The sequence below is a fragment of the Rhipicephalus microplus genome, chromosome 5 (assembly GCF_043290135.1).
Source record: "Rhipicephalus microplus isolate Deutch F79 chromosome 5, USDA_Rmic, whole genome shotgun sequence".
Taxonomy (NCBI): domain Eukaryota; kingdom Metazoa; phylum Arthropoda; class Arachnida; order Ixodida; family Ixodidae; genus Rhipicephalus; species Rhipicephalus microplus.
Window position 1 is genome coordinate 114,051,951 of NC_134704.1, and position 17,416 is coordinate 114,069,366.

Genomic DNA, 17,416 nt, shown 5'->3' on the forward strand with positions numbered 1-17,416 from the left:
TCCGACACTCGGTTAATTATAGCGAGCGCCGGCCCCGGCCTGCGCATGCGCGCGTTAGCATACAGCTGGCGCACGTAAAACTCAAGGTCGCGTGGCACGCGCAGGGGAGAAGCGAGCGCAGCGCGCACTGTGTTGAGAAGAGGAAGGGATGCACAGATGGCTGGTGGAAGTGGAGGAGAGGCTGCGGACGGCGACGTCGCATGACTAGCCTCTAGTATAACATGCTCCGCATGTAAAAATTAGGTAAGCCAGCAAACTCTATTCCGCATTCACGATCGTTTCAAGAACCCTAGGTGGTCAAAATTTCCGGAGCCCTCCACTACGGTGTCTCTCATAATCAAATAGTGGTTTTGGGACGTTAAACCCCACAAATCAATCAATCAATTCACGATCGTTGAGCGTCGATGGTGGGGTCAAATACTTTCAAATAGTGAATGAGTCAATCAGCCGGAAAACGATAAACTTCATTGTCACAAAAAAGAGCAACAACAAATTCATTACGTTATAAACGAAATAGGCAGATCCCACGTACAGTGGGTATCTATGATATATCAAGCACGAATGAGTAGGGTTGATAGGTCACTTTAGAATCAGCACAACGTTACGAGGTGGAGGTAAATTATACCGTACATGAATTCCTTGTCAGGATTATCTTGTTTGAACGTATCATTTACCTTCGTCATCCGTTCACCTCACCTGATACCGAATTTGGTATATGTTGAGCTTGCGAAACGGCGACGAGCGCATCACGATTGACCCAATACACTCCGGCGTAACGTTGACGTGAGTGCACGCTGGGCACAGCGACGCTGCGCTAGCATAACGCGAGCACTACTGTGCAGTCTGACGCCAGTCGCGACTGGCGCGACCAGCGTGCGTCGGCACAGTCTGGCGGCAACCGTCGCTAAGTGTGACATGGTGCATTTCGCCCCGATGACGATAGCCAGACAGCACTTCTTCTGCCTCTCTTCGTGACGGAGGGACGCCGGCCACGCTCAAACGCGCATGCGTCTAAGCAACGCAGCGCCACGCGCCCTTTAAGGAAGGCAGATCGGTGCCTGACGTGGCATCATCGTCATGCCGCGACGAAACGAACGCCGGCACACACGCGTGCCGGGTCCCGTCGAAGTGTATTGGTGCATTGAGTGTGACATGCAGTCATGTTCTTATATGACGCGTATCTCATGAATATCATTTTGCACTAGTAACGTACCTTCGTCATTCATTCACGTGACGTATTACCACACTTGGTATAAGTGAAGCTAGCGAAATAGGTAAGGGCGCATCATGAGCGTGGCATGTAGTCATGTTGTCGCATGACACGCATCTCATGATTATCATGTTTGCACCAGTCACATACCTTCATCATTCATTCACGTACTGTAATACCAAATTTGGTATATCTGAAGCTATCGAAATGGCCGCGAGTGCATCATGAGCGTGGGCATACAATCATGTTGTTACATGACATGCATATCATGTTTTTCATGTTAGGGTCTGTCGCTTGTGTTCGCCATGCAATCATGCCATACCATACCAGTTTTGCAACATGCAATGTGAACGAAACCACCGCAAGAGCTGCAGGACTGAGAATTGCAAATGATGACATTCATGACATACGTGTCGTAAGTTTCATGATATGACTAGTTCAACGTGGTCATAATACAGTCATGTTATGCCATACCAAGTTTGGTATTGATACCATTATTGAAACGGAGAGAGCTAAAGTCGTAGGCGGCTAGATAGATAGATAGATAGATAGATAGATAGATAGATAGATAGATAGATAGATAGATAGATAGATAGATAGATAGATAGATAGATAGATAGATAGATAGATAGATAGATAGATAGATAGATAGATAGATAGATAGATAGATAGATAGATACGCTCATTTCGCCGAAGTCAGCTGAGAAATGTTTCATATTTAAAAAGGAAGGAAACTTGACATTACTCACAAAAGGAATTCATGCAAATAGTTTCTCAACAGAGACAGACTTGCATGGTAAACCTATCAAGTTCGCGTACAAAGTATAGTACACCCTACTTGAATAAAGCGAATATATTTTAAAGAAATGTTTAGACACATGAAAAAACGAGCGTGCGAGCACTGTTAAAATTATGCCACAGTGAAAGAATGCGATGATCCACAAGACTAATACGCACCTTAGTTGCAAGTGGAGAAAATTATACTTGCATGTAACTTGTAAATCTTCACTACACAAGCTACTGTAATGAATTACGTGTAATAAAGCTGTGTTCAGATTTGTTAACCAAATCATATCTTAGAAACACCCCAAAAGATCCAGAGCTACTTGAATATTCAATTCGATTTAATCTCTGATATTTTGTCTAATGTACTGTAGAACAAAGGGGTATTGGTAGTTGCAATTATTAATATGAACTGGGCACAATCCATTTTGAAAGCACGTAAAGTGACCACGTTTTAAATGCGAAGCATTTTATAGCCAACTTCGGTGACTTTGAGCGTATCTATCTATCTGTCTATCTATCTATTTCTCTATCTATCTATCTATCTATATATCTATCTATCTATCTATCTATCTATCTATTCATTTATCTATCTATCTATTTATATCAATTCAAAACTCGGTATGGCATAACCTAAATGTATGAAGAACATATTTGGCTAGTCATACCATAAAAATCATGACACCTATGTAATGAATGTCATGATTTACATTTCATGCTCCTGCAGCTCTTACGGTAGTTTTCTTCAAAAAGCATGTTGCGAAACTGGTATGGTATGGCATGATTGCATTGTGAACACAAGCGACAGACCATAACATGAAAATCATGACATGCGTGTCATGTACAACACGACTACATGCCACGCTCATCATGAGCTCGGGGCCTTTTCGCTAGCGTCACGTATACCAAGTTTGGTATTACGGTACGTGAATGGATGACGAAGCTATGTGACTGCTGCAAACATGATATTCATGAGATGCGTGTCATGTAACAACATGACTACATGCCACGCTCATGATGCGCTGGTGGCCATTTCACTAGCTTCACTTATATGAAACTTGGTATTACGGGACATGAATGTATGACGAAGGTATGATAATGGTGCAAACATGATAAATAAGAGATGCGTGTCATGTAACTACATGACTACATGCTACGCTCATGATGCGCTCGCGGCCGTTTCGCTAGCTTCACATAAACCAAACACGGTGTTACGCGATGCGAATGGACATATACACATATGCGAATGGACACATACACATGCACATAACTGTCCATGCGAATGGACACATACACATACACAAAAGACACATACAAAACTGATACTTATGACATGCTTGTCATGTTACATTATCAATACACGCCACACTCATGATGTGCTCGCGGCCATTTCGCTAGCTTCACATATGCCATATTCGGTATTACGTGATGTCAATGGATGACGAAGGGATGTGACGGGTGCAAACAGGATAATCATGAGGTGCGTATCGTGTGAGAACATGAATACATGCCACAAACAAGGCGCCAATACATTTTTACACGACGTGTCGCCCGTGCTCGCCGGTGTTCGTTTCGTCCCGTCAAGCCGGCGTTGCCACGCCAGGCGCCGGTCCTGCATATACTCGCAGGCACACGCGGCGCTGCGTTCCTTTGACGCATGCACATTTTAGCGCGTCCGGCGCCCCTTCGTCACGAAAAGAGGAAGGTGCAGTGTTGTCTGGGTAACGCATCGGTGCGAAATGTAGCTTGTTGCATTTCGCGCCGGTTGCCGTCGGGCCACATCGACGGACGTTGGACGCACCGGTCAATCCTGGCGTCTGACTAAAGAACGTTTGCGTTTTACTAACGTAGCGTCACTGTGCCTAGCGTGCACACGCGTCAGCGCTACATATGGAGTTCATTCGGCCCTTCATGGCCGTTTTGCTAGCTCCACATATACCAAATTTGCTGGTACCTGACGTTACTAGATGACGAAATATATGACTTGTGCAAACATGATAATTCTGACACGCGTGTCATGTAAGAACATGCATACATTAAATTTGGTATCACGTGACGTGAATAGATGACGAAAGTAAACTTCACATCCAAACATGATAATCATGACACAGACTCATGTACAGCGTCATTTACCTCCACCTCCTAACGTTGTGCTGATTTCAAAGTGACATAATATTATTTCTCATTCATGATTCGCATATCATCGATTCCAGCTGTACGTGGGATCTGCGTTTTTTTTTTTGGTGTCGTGATTCTACACATTGCTGCTCATGGTTCGTTACACCTGGACTCATCGGCACGCCTCGCTCCGTGGTAATGAAGGCGCTAATGCGATAGTTCAAGAGCTCTCAGTCCTGTTTCAAAAAGCTGTTCAACTTGTCTGAAGCGCAAGCGAATCGTTTGAAATAAACCAAAATGGCTGCGTCTTAAATAAATATGCTTTAAAATTTCTTATGCCAGGTACTTCTTAATCACGAAAACTTTTGTGACCATTAAGTCTCGCTTTTAGGAGATGATTGCGATAGCGTTATCTTGTTTCTAGTGAAAAGTTCAACAACTTAGTGCATAGTATATTGCTACTCCAGAAATTCACAATGTGGATAACTGCAATGCAATCAATAAATTTAAATATGGCTTGTCTCAGTGATCCATTATATATGGCTGCATTCTGTTTCTTTGATAGCACTTTGAAAACCACCAGCAAGTATGTGCGAGAAAAATTTCGTACTTGCCAAACGCCAACTACAAGGTCTCGGGGAATACGTGAAGTATGGTGCGTTTCTTTTGCAATAGAACGCCGGCTTAAAACTACAAATTCGTCAACATATTCACATGCTCCAATTACTGGTTTAGAATATGCGTATGGGCCACGTGCCACGCAAAATTACTGCGATATAGCATGCTCTACTGTGAAGCATGCATACAGGACGCGTATGCATGTTGTGCACGAATTATTGTCGCTGTGTATACAAGAATGCCAAGTTTTTTTTTTTTCATTTTAGGTGGCTCCGATTCCTCACTAAGAGCCGGAAGGTTTTGTGATGTATTTAATTGCATTTTTCTCAATTATCTTGGTCACGAACAAGGTGGTTACTTTTGGCTCTCAAACAATGACGCTGACACCAACGATTGAATTTCTGCAAAACGAGCTCTTTATCGCTATCACGGTAATATCACAGGAGTTAGAGGAAACTTCTGTCTTTCAAGTCATGTGTACCACAAAATCTGCATGTTACGCTCCATGTCCTCTCGCACCTATTCCATTCATATTTTTATTAAATTTTCGATTGCTTAGCATGAGCTTGTGAAGAACATCAATTGCAGTTCGTAAGTGATGCGTTGTTTTTTTATATTTTTTGATATCAGGCAACCTATGTATGCGTACATATAAATAAAAAGAAATCATCTGCAATTTTCTTCCAGCAAGTTCGTGGATCGCTATACAAATCGTCATCAGAGCAAAACGTCTGCATATCTAAACTGAACCTACGGTGAATACTCAAGCACACCGCGACAACATTTACTTAGTATTTGGATTACAGGGTTCTGAAACAGGCACACATACATTTTTCATGTGTTATAGCTGAATATTAATGCGAAAATTTTCTTATTAGTGCCAGACACTTAGACGCTTTTGCTTTTTCTTCGCTCCTCAGGTGTTCATCTGCCGTAGCTGATTCGCTCTGGAGCTACAAAAAGACAGCTAAAATACCAGAGCAGCAAGAAAACCATGTTCACCCACCGTGAACCTGAGCAGACTTGTTATGTGACTCCATTATGTTGCCACCACCTTCGCCATGTGTACACTAGGTTACACTTGACGCAATACAGGTGCTTTTAGTTTCTTTTTGACTTCATCCATGGACAACGTGGTAAAGAGGTTGTTTTCAGGATTTTATGTTATTTTAGTGGACCTAGTAGAGGAAACATCATAAGGGGGCACGTGTTATTCACCATCAGCCGATACGACTCGCACATGCACACTGTTTTTATACAATGTTATAAATATGAAGCATGTATTAAAATGTGGCTCTTTCTTTCTCTGCATCCTGCTAGTCTTCCGTCATATTTAAGCACGACACAATCAACAATCTTCATGACACCCAACTTCAGAATAACCTCAGTAAAGAGTGTTCGAAAAGGGGCACGGAGCGATTTGTTATATCCAATATTAAATATCAAATGCTGAAAAAGATGCAGGTTCAGGAAAGTTCTGTATCCTAGCGTTTTCCCACGTGTTCTGTGTTTTAGCACCAATCAGCCTATCTATAAATTTTATTGTCCCACTGGGACGTAAGAAATACTCGTTAAAGAAATCACAGCTTATCCACAGAGTGAGTGATGACGAGTGGGGCGAAGCGTCGGGGGGTTTTAGTGGTAAACCATGAATTGTCCGTCCGCTAGCCGCGTCCAAACATCGGCATGTCTGTCTGTTCGTATGGTCATCCATCTACTTAACACTCCAAGCACCACCATCTGGCATATTTTCATCGTATATTCATCGCATACAAGTACCGCCATTCAGCGGACATTCCAAGGAGTTAACAAAAGATGTCTACCTACTACTACTTCATACATAACGGATGCATGACCCATGGCTTAAGGAGTTTCGCCTCTGAATGGCGAAATTCCACTGTTTGGCCAAGCATCCCCAGAACCGACAATATTGGGATGACGTCAAGATGCGCCGCCACTTTAAGTGGGCATTTGCGCTTACAGTGATGTCAAGATAACAAATGCCCAAAGCTATCTTGGCCATCAGCAATTTTAGTGACTATATAGGCAGGACATTTATGGAGGTCCCTTGCATGCAAGCATCCGAATTAGAGGACATTTTTGGTTTCGTATGACACCAGTGTTGTGTCAAAGTGATACACCTTTTGTTCTGGTTCGTCATGTATTAAACTGATTCCCATTCGACCTTTCAGTCAGAATCAATTCACATTCTTTATTTCAACTTTCCTCCTACTTTAAATGCCCTTAAAATCAGGAGCTAGGGCGAAATACAATGAATAACTGTTTTTCACATAACTTAGGACACCTTACCTCACGGCGGATGATTGTAATACAAAACTTGGTCCTGCAGAAACACGAGTTTCCCTGCGTTTCTAGATTTCCGCAATGAATCGTGCCCATAACTACGCATTCAGCAATGTGCGTCGCCTTGCAAACAAAAATCTGTCCCATAAAACAAACTTCAGTTCGAGAACACGGTTAAAATTTGGATGACCTTTGAGCTTGGCACATGCAAGAGAAGACTGCGATGACTTCATTGGGCCTCGTGCGCAACGCCTTCGCATTGGGTAGCCTGAAATCGGTTCTCCGTGGATGTCGCACCGGTGCAGTAAGAAATTTAATGACTGTGCGCGTAACATTAACCGCTTTGAAGTGTCTTGGAATACCTACTGTAAGTATATGTGTTTTTTTTTCAATAAATATTTTACCAAGGGTTATTAAGGGACCAGGTAAAGCTACCTGGCTGTTCGCTTTGCTGATGCTTTTACTGCTGAAGCTGAATAAATATGTGTGAGCACTTTGTAACAGGTGGGCGTTCGAAACCCATAGTCATTTGTACTTTGCACGTTTTAACTCCTGTAGCAATAGTACACTGGCACTATCCAATAGCGCATGCCTAAAGTGACGTTTTCCAGAACACGACACTCGTATATATTTTTTTTCTCCAATGCCGCTCGAGAAACAGCTTCGCCAAGTGTATAGAACATCTTGACTGTCTGTGTTTAATTTTCACATTTACCTGAACATTTGTATTAGTTATTTCATTCGCACCTTTTTTAATTCATTGGTCACGGACAGGATGATGATTTTATGTTAACACCTAACAACGCCGTCACCAACGCCGACGCCAGAATGTGTGCGAAACTAGGTCATTAACGCTGTCGCGCTATCAGGCTCAGACACCCGCATAGATATATACCATCACTTGCGCTTAACATGTTTATCATCTTTTTCATCAAAATAAACAAACGCCGCAATTTTTCGTAGTTGTGGAAAATATGCTGATATCGAGTTGTAGTGAATGAATACTGTACATTGTCGTAATGTTGTACAACTAATGTGTAATAATTTGTTACAGCTCCATTCTAGAGCTACTTGTCATCGCTCAAGTGTTGTGCACTAAGTCATGGTACCTGATCTGACATCAAATTTAGGGTAATTTTTTCTACTTTCTTTTCAAACTTTTTCATGAGCGTCCCACTACTCAGCGAATTTGTCAATGAAGACCTGGCGTGTCATTTTAGTTTCTCATCCTTGTAAATAAACTACAACATGTCTCATGAACTCGTGACAGGAGTAGTCGTGAACTATAATGGTATCAAGCGGGTAGCCTGATGAGATTTTCATCTTGGACGTTCGTTACAACACGTGGAAGAAAGATTAGTTTTATTGTCTTGAAATGCCAAAGCCGCACGCAATACATTTTCTGGAGATAACTATTTGAAAGAAAACATTAGGACATGAATTGAGTTCCTGGTTTTATGGGCAGGGCTTTTTTTGGTTATGCAACGCAGAAGCAAAGTAAATATTTTTTTTGCTAAATGCACATATGCCAGACTTTTATATAAGTATTGGCCAGCCAGTGGACAGGGTAAAGAGATGGCTACAGAGAGGATACAATAGTGAATACGTACTTTCCGGTCATGCTAATCTGTGGATAGAAAGGCGGGCATTGGCAAGAGAACATAGAGGGCAACGAAATGCCGAGGACACTAACATGGCCATGTCTCTATATCAAGCCTTGTATTGTAAATGTCTCTCACTGCAGAACAACAACAAAAAAGGTTTTTCGCTTAATTTAGCAGTGAATTAAATTTTACGAAACCACAATGTCACCAAGTTGCTTGTCGTGCCGCAGCCTCGGGAAAAATCAAGAAGGAATACAGCGAAAAGATTCAGGAACAGAGGAGATATTTTTATGCTGACTACAATGCATGCGTTCTTTCCCGTTTCCTTTGATGACCTTAGAACAAGAATAGGTAATAAGACGCGTTTGTTTGTATATATATATATATATATATATATATATATATATATATATATAAATATATATATAAATGTATATATGTATGTGTATATATATATATATATATATATATATATAATGTCTCTATTTGTTAATAAACTAAATGCGAACACTGATTCTCAGCATTTCACGCTAGTTTTCATTTTGCAATCCCGACGGTCATAGGGGTGCGTCACGATAGAAGCTCGTGGTCTCTACGTGGAGGGAGCCAAATCAACTGAGGGAAACTGCAATATAGTCGTCCTCTTTCTCTATGTAATGGAATTAAATCGCGTCAGTTTCTTCTTTCTTCTTTTTAGTAAAGCATTTCATATTTCACCATATAGCTTAGCCTATATGAGTTCAATAAGATTTCTTGTGCATTTTCTATTTCAAAGTTTCCTTTTAATTGCATTGAGCAAATTGGAAACAGTTGAGTTTCTTTTGGCGAATGCGTCAATTTTTTTTGCTGAACTTCTTTATGGAGTTTTTATACTGGGAGACTCAAAAAGTGCGCTCTAGATTTGTCAAGAAATGGAATGTTTTTTTTATGCCTTATAAATATGCTATATGTGCTGTAAGACAATTTTAATTTTATAGAAAAAGGAATAGCAACAAGAAACACAGAAAAAAATCTTTCTATTTTCTAGTTCTATAATATTGGTCATTGAGTCCAGCGAAACTATTCGTGTTCTTTCAGCGGAAAAGCAACGGCTGTTTCGAGGTTATCGAAATACGTTCGTGGTATTTATAGAACAATAAAAATTGAACCAATTTCATTGGCGAAACCGAAACCAACGTTCCCACTAGCAGATGACCAGAATGATATCGTAAATCCGGATCGCGATTGTATTTGCATTAGTACTTGCGGATTGTCCGTGTGTCAAACCAGTTTATTCACAAGCATAGCCGCACAACCATGAAGGAAAGTCTATTGGGCGTTTCCCAAAAAACACTCGCTTGATCTGGACGTCTCTTATTCTGGGATTGTATGTCAGAAGCGCTCTTTCGAGTTTTCAATCTGGTTTCGCTCAAAAAAGTGGTCAGATTTCATTACTTCATGGCGATTTCCAGCGGCCGCTGCTGCCCAATTTTGAAGAAGCTAGAAACTCGTCAGAGAAAGAGCTATAATTTTCCTTTTTCATTCAACCATCTCTCTTCACTGATAACAAGCCGGCTGCCCTAGTGTCTCTTTAGTGCCTTATTTCAAGCAAGCAATCATTCTAATATGGTTGTCACGGCAGAAACTGTGTTAAATGCGGGCGAAATAATATTTGTTATTTTAAAGGCAAAGCTCCTTAAAGCGAGAGAGAGAGAGAGAGAGAGAAACATCTTTATTGACGGGATAGCAAGGTCGGTAAACCTAATTTGCCGGTGGTTCGAAGGGTGGTGGCCAAAAGCTTGCCACGACCATTTCGGCCCAGTTAACCACTTCTGCCTGAAGACAAGACCACTTCAGCGGACGACATGAGCGACTCCCACGCCTCGAGGGTGGAAGCTGGCAGTATTGCTCTTGGTGAGGGCTACCCTTTCTTTCCCAAAGAATGTGATTTTGGGTAGCTTTCACGCAGCTGCAATGTCGGCAGTTTGGTGTAATCTCTTCTGGATAAACTTTAGACAGCCCATAAGGGCTGGGCAAGGAATCTGTTTGGATTTGCTTCCAGATCGTGGCCTGTTCTTTTGACATATCTGCGTGCGGAGCCACGTATGTCGTGCGGTTCTCTCGGTAATACGCTGTAATTTAGTTATACGCGGTGATCCCTTCCTGCGGGAAGTCCAGGGTGCAGAAGTACACGTCTCGGTTGATTAAACCTCGGGCTACGCGGTGGGCCGCCTCAATCCTTGGATTTCCCGCGTGAGCAGGTATCCACATAAGTCGTATTTTATTGTCTCATTTCTTATTTTTGATATTGGTGGCCGCAATCTGCCCAATTCCGCTTATCGTAAAATTTGTGAGTGCTCTTTTCGAATCTTTCAAGATGAAATTGGTAGCCGTAATTGAGGTGGCAGCGCGATGGCGGCTTCTTCTGCCTCTAATACTGAGGCCGTTTTCACGGTGGCTGCAGTAATAAGTTGCTCATTGCCGGTCACCCCACGTATGGTGTAACGGTCTCTCGCTTGCCGAGCGGCGTTAACAAACAGAACGTTTGGGCGATCCTGAAATCGTTTTGCGAGGTTTACTGCTCTTGCCTTTCATCTCTCGTCATGTATTCCTGCCAGAATATTTTTGGGCAGGGGTTTAATTATAATGTCTGCACGAGTTGCCGCTGGCAGAAAAACCTTGTTGTTGAGCGTGCAACTAGTGCGTCGTCCGAGACGGTTGAGTATGTGCAAGCCTGCCTTGGTTCGTGAGAGCCTTTCTTCTTGGGCCATCAAATGCCCTTTCATTAGTTCCTCCATTGTGTTGTGGATATTAAGGCGCAGTAGTTTTTCTGTGCTTGCGTATCTGGGAAGTCCTAGGGCATGTTTATATGTTTGTATAATTAGGGAGTTTAGTTTTCCGCATCCTTCCTTCTCAGTTGGTAGTAGGGGAACGAACAGGTGATTCGAATGATTACAAAAGCGTGGATTAACTTGCATAGGTCAAATTTCTTCATTGCCTGATTTTTCGTTGCCACTATTCTTAGAAGCCTAGTAGTTTGCTGTACGGATGCCCGTAACTTGTTGATAGCTTCTGTGTTATGAGTGTTATGCTGGATGAGCATTCCTGAAACCCCGATTGTGCGAACAGTGGGAACAACGTTCCCATTTACTGTGATATCGATTGCGGAGCGTGCTCCATTGTAGGGGTCACCCTTCTTGTTTTTGGTTCTGATTACTAAGAGCTCGGATTTGTTGGGAGAACAACTAACGCCCACTTTCTTTACGTACTCCTGTACAGTGTCGGCTGCTGTTTGCAACGCGTCACAGATTTGCCCATCTGAGCCTGTGCAGGTCCATATGGTAATATCATCAGCATACAGTGAGCACCTAATGTGTGGCATCTGATCTTAGAGAACGGGCAGGCCACGCATCGTAATGTAAAGAGGAATGGGGATAACATGGCTCCTTGTGGAGTACCCCGTGTACCAAGGGTGATTTTGTCGCTTTTCAGGTCGCCAATGATTAGTTCAGCCATGCGTTTATGGAGAAAAGTTCTGATATATTTGTAAATGTGACTGCCGACGTTCATTTAGGCCAGGTTGTCAAGTACAGCAGCATGGAACACATTATCCTCATTGCCGCCACCTATGAAGTACTGGACCGTTTTCTACTAATCAAGCGCAGTCGGTGGATAACCGGTTTTTAACCGTAAGTCCATATTTCCTGAAAGTCTGCTTGTTTGAAGATCCAAGGCGAAGAACGCTGCTCTAAGCCTAAGCGGCGTCGGGCTGTTGGCCCGACGAAACGCTGCTCGAATTTCCGCGCAACGCGCGAGAATGGCTGACGACGACGCGGCTGCGTCAACCGGAGCCACGACATCGATCGAAGAAAAAACTCAAAGCGGAGAAAATGCTACCAGCGTCTCGCAAAAGAAGCCTTTTGACAAAGGGGGATGGTTCACAGCAGAGTACCACAACTCAAGGCTGATCGCCGTTCCGGAGACCGGGGACGAAGCGGTAGACAAATCAGCGTCGAGCGCCCCTAAACAAAAAAAGAATCCTCTTCGAAAAGAGAAACTGTCTCCACTGCCGAAAACCGACTTCAAGGTCATCATTAGACCGAGGGATGAGCTCAACATCAGTCAATTAAGCACGCATCAGATGGCGCGCGCTATAACTATGGCATGTGGTAACCCAGACATCTGCAACGAAGGCAACCTGCTTATACGGCTGCGCAAAGGATGCAACATCGCCATAATCGGCACGCCAAGCATGGAGACCACCAACATTGTGCAGAGCCTTCGAAGTCTACGTTTTGGTGCAAAAGACTATGCATTGATGGCTTACGTATCCGCGCCGGACAACTCGTGCAAGGGTGTGATTCACGGACTAGACCCCGGGACCACGCCAACCGAATTACTAGCCCATCTTCGGGTGCGTACCCAAGGAGTGAAAATACTTTACGCAAGAATGCTTGGAAAATCCCAAAGTGCCGTCATTACTTTCGAGGGAAATATTACCCCGCGCTATGTTTACTACTACGGTGGTGAAACACGATGCTACCTCTATCAATCATCGCGCAAGTTTGCTGTATATGCTTCAAGCCTGGGCATAGGGCAGACTTATGCCCAACACCAGACGCTGTTGTCTGCTCAAATTGCACCGAGCCAGTCATAGAGGACGGGCACACCTGTGAGCCCCGGTGCACACTGTGCAAGGAAGCGCACCCTACGCGGGCAAAGGAGTGCAAGGAACGCCTCAGGAGACCGAGAAGTCCACGACCAAGAACAAAAGAGCGGACGGCCGCCTGAGCACAAGGCGCCGATGAACGCGGCCGGGCCCGGAAACGCTGGTTCAGCAGAGATGGAAGCCCACCATCCAGGTCCCGATCAGCATCGAAACCACGGTCATGGTCGAGATCGGCGTCCAGGACCCGCCAGGCTCCAGAAAACAAGAAAAAGCAGCAGAAGAAACCCTTCACCAGGAAGGAAGACGACGGTATCGTGAGCAGGAAAGCGCCTTTTTTCTCTGCCTCTCCCACTCCTCCAAACAACACGAATACACAGACAGTAATAGTCGGTAAGAATGGTAGTGCGCCACCTAACGACGAAGTAAAAGATTTAAGGCAGACTATTCAGACACTCAGGGCAGAAAACGCTGAACTCTGGCAGAAACTAAACGATCTCATAGATGAACTAAAGGCCCTGAGAACAGGACAGACCAATGCTAACCCCCAATCAGACTTAACGCTGACAGCCACTGTAGGGCGCCAGGAATTCACAACTACCATGGCTGCCATAAAAAATGCCCTAGCAAATTTTGGCAACCTCATCTCTAACATCCAAGATGAGGCGCGCAAATATAGAGAACGTCTGGTGCAACTCACGGCCATGAAATCCAGAGGCAAACCCTACGCTCGGCCATCACCTGAGTATGGCGAGCAGCCGTAAATGCTCGGTCAAGCTGGAAACCCTCGAAGTATGGCAGTGGAACTGTCGTGGAATCCGTCGAAAGCAAGGTCTTCTGAATCAATACATCAATAAATACACAACTCCACCAGACATCATCGCCCTCCAGGAAACCGGCTGCTCACCGAAACTCAGTGGCTTCTCGGTTTATGAGGGTCTTGGCCAAAGTAAGGTCGCTACTTTGGTTGCCAAAGCGGTCACGGCAATTAGACTTGACATCAATGCAACAGACATTGACCACGTTCTCATTGAAATCATAACGAAACAAAGAACCGACGAAAGCATATTTCTCCTCAATATCTACAGCCTACCAAGCCAGCGGAAAACCAACTTCAGCTCCCTTCTGTGCAAGGCAGAACAAGCAGCAGGCAAAAAGGGTCTTGTTATCCTTGGAGACCTTAATGCGTGGCACAAGAGCTGGGGATATGTCAAGGAAGCTCAGAAAGGCAGGGATTTGGCCAGAGAAGCTGATCGCAGAAGGCTAAGCCTCATTACAGACCACACTCAACTAACGCCAGTGGGGAATGGTATCAACCGAGATACGTGCCATGACTTGGCGTTCGTTAAAGGTGTCAGGGAGGCCCGATGGGAAAACGGCGGGAAAACGCTTGGCAGTGACCACTGCATTTCGCATATCCAGATAGAAACCCTCCCGGTTAAGAAACGACATGGCCTGGCTCGACTTACAGACTGGGAAGCTTTTAAAAAACTAGTGCAGAATTCGAGAATAAAGAAATTGCGGACATTGATAGTTGGGTCTCGGGAATCAAGGCAGACTGGAAACAATTAACCCGAGAAGTTACCCTATCTACAAACACGCCCGAGGTGGACAAGCATCTCCTACACCTCAGGGACGCCCGTCGGGGCCTATTAAGAAGATGGAAGTGGCAGAAACATAACCGCAAACTGAGACTTAGGATCGCCGCAGTCACCAGGGAAACCGAAAAGTATGCGACGGAGCTGTCAAGGCGCAACTGGGACCAAAAATGCAGCAAGCTACAAGGTACGCTAGGTTGGAAAAGGACATGGGCCTAGCTGAGGGCCCTCATAGACCCAACCACGACCAAGACTGAAACCTGTAAGACGACTCAAAAGATTGCACACCAATTCGAAGGCACAGACCGGGAACTGCTAGAATACATAAAGCTGCGCTATATTGGCGATACAACGAATACTCACTGCAACCTGGCATACACTGGTGCAGCTAATCCCGCTCTGGACGAACCCATTACCACAGAAGAAGTTCGACATGCTATGCTGTCGGCAACAAAGAAGACTACGCCAGGAAAGGATGGCATCAGCAACGCTATGATACGGAACCTCGATGACAAATCGATCACAAGGTTTACAGAATTCATCAACAAACATTGGGAGAAGGGTACCGTTCCAAACAACTGGAAACATGCGAAAATACTAATGATTACAAAGTCTGGAAAGGGTCCAACTTGGAAAATTTAAGACCCATTTCGTTGACTTCGTGTTTGGGAAAAGTATACGAGAGAATCATGCTTCAGAGGCTGGAGACCTACCTGGAAGACAACGAACTCAAGCCGCACACCATGTTTGGCTTCCGAAAATGCCTCTCAACCCAGAACGTCCTCCTACAAATCAAGAAGAAAGTGCTTACCGATGTCCCAAAATATGGCGAAAACGTACTACTTGCACTGGATCTTAAGGCTGCTTTCGACAATGTCATTCATAAGGCTGTGCTAGATGGGCTTAGCAAATTAGGCTGTGGAAAGCGAATACACAACTACCTCAAAGCTTTTCTCAGTAACAGAACCGCCACAATTGGTATAGGAGGCATCTGCACTGATACGTTTGATACGCCCACAAAAGGAACACCCCAAAGTTCTGTGATATCGCCGATTCTGTTCAACATCGTTATGATCGGCTTAGCTCGGAACCTCGAAAACATTGAAGGACTCAGACATGCCATCTACTCAGACAATCTTACAATCTGGGTGACAAGAGGATCTCTCGTCCAAAAACAAAATCTTCTGCAACGCGCAGCTGATACAGTTCACGACTACGTGCGTCAATGTGGCCTCGTCTGCTCTCCGGAGAAATCAGAAGTTCTGAGAGTCTACAGACGAGGATACGATCTGAAAAACTCCAAAGACGTCTATATACGGGGGAAGAAGATTCCAGAAGTGTCCCGAATCAAGATTCTCAGCATGTGGATAAAAGCAACTGTCGTATAGACCACACCATGAGACAGCTGTCAAACACTACAGCACAAATCACGAGGATGATCACCAGAATCTCTAACAAAAGACGGGGTATGAAGGAGGAGGACACTTGTAGGCTTGTACAGGGCTTCGTGGTTAGTAGGATTGTATACAGTGTCCCCTACCAAACACCACTATAGCAGGAAAAAGAACAATTAGAGGCAATCCTCAGAAAAGCCTACAAGTGCGCCCTTGGTCTACCTGTCAGCACCTCGACAGAGAAATTCCTTAAACTCGGGATAAACAACACAGTGCAAGAACACATCGAGGCACATCTTGTTGCGCAGAAAATGAGATTAATGTTGACTGCTACGGGCAGGCATACGTTGCAGACATTGGACATGAGAGATGCTTGCGGAGAAATCAATAACATGGCGAGCATACCAAAGGACATTCGCCAGATCATTGAAGTTAGCCCAATACCTCGAAACATGCATCCAGAAATCAATAAGGCTCGAAGAAAAGCCAGATCAGAAGCACAAGAAAAAAATTCCAAGGCAAGAACCGACGTATTGTACGTTGACGCGACCACATACAGAGAGCACTCCGGGACAGTTGTAAGCGTTGTTGATCACCAACTTAGGGAAGTCAACAGCGCTTCTATCAAAAGCAACAACATCCTCGAGGCTGACGAAGTAGCGATCGCACTCGCCATCACACACCAGAGCGAAGAGTGTACTACAGAAATAGTTACTGACTCGCTAGAAGCGTGTCGACGGTACAGCAGTGGACGCATATCCAGTGCAGCCATCCGCATACTCAAGGGAAGAAAAATCAACTTCTCGAGCTGCTCCATTACGTGGACACCAGGCCATGAAACTGTGACAGGGAACCAGCGCGCCGACGCCATCGCCCGAGATTACGCCGACCGGGGGGCGCACAACGATGAGAAACCAGCCACAGTTACTAGACGCTGTGGAGCAATTTTAGAACACCAGAGAGCCCTGAGGAGGATATACCCCCCTCCCAACAAAGACCTCAACAGAGAGCAGTCGGTTGCCTGGAGACAGCTGCAGACTAATACGTACCCCAATTTCAGTCTTCTGAGTAAAATATATCCGGAAATATACACCAACAAATGCCTGCTATGCAGAGAACACCCCACACTTTACCACGTGACA